A 1,094-nucleotide genomic window follows, 5' to 3' on the forward strand; every position below is an offset into this window, starting at 1 on the left:
AAATATACGATACCGGTTTCAATCTACTTTTACTTGGTGAGCTATATACTTGTACAAATCTTCCTCAACTTCGTGAAATATACGATACCGGTTTCAATCTACTTTTACTTGGTGAGTTATATACTTGTACCAATCTTCCTCTACTTCGTGAAATATACGATATCGGTTTCAATCTACTTTTTCTTGGTGAGTTATATACTTGTACCAATCTTCCTCAACTTCGTGAAATATACGATACCGGTTTCAATCTACTTTTACTTGGTGAGTTATATACTTGTACCAATCTAACTATACTTCGTGAAATATACGATTTTATTTTATATAACTGTGTCATGCCACAATAGTTCTTTTCAAAGTTATGACATTAAATTATGAAAATAATGAGTGGTCAAGTAAGTGTATTTTTCGTGTTCCATATCATCATCTCAGTGAATAATTGACATATTTCTGAAACAAATATTCCTCCTCACTTATTTTAATCGAAATCCACACTACCCTATTATGTGGGTTTAGGTTGTATTATTTTTCGTGTTCCATATCATCATCTCAGTGAATAATTGACATATTTCTGAAACAAATATTCCTCCTCGCTTATTTTAATCGAAATCCACGCTACCCTATTATGCGGGTTTGGGTTGTATCTTTCTGCAATTTTTTCTTAATTTACACGAGCAATGCCATTAAACCACTGTTTCGCAAAACAATATGTAATAACAATGAACATTTTAAATGTAAATATAGAAGAATGTTGTTTGTGTTTTTTAACTAATAAAAGTTTATAGTTTGAATTGAAGACGTTAACAGTACACCCATCGTGACCAACAACTTTAAGATAAATGTTTGTTTGGAATCAATTAAAATTTGCTGACGTTTTTATGTTCCCTTTACACTTAGATAAGAAATAAAGCGACTGCCAAGGTCAAAAGAAATAAACTATGGTCAGGGGGTTGTCTGTGAACAATCCTGAAACGTTCTTGGTTGGTTGTTTGGCGGTTTAAGGCAACTAGGTTATCTACGCCGAAACGTTCTTGGAGTGAATGTGTACTTTGATACCTATAAACATTCATGATACGAAGACTTTCCTCGAGAAAAAT

This window comes from Limulus polyphemus, unplaced genomic scaffold (genome assembly GCF_000517525.1).
Source record: "Limulus polyphemus unplaced genomic scaffold, Limulus_polyphemus-2.1.2 Scaffold2946, whole genome shotgun sequence".
Taxonomy (NCBI): Eukaryota; Metazoa; Arthropoda; class Merostomata; order Xiphosura; family Limulidae; genus Limulus; species Limulus polyphemus.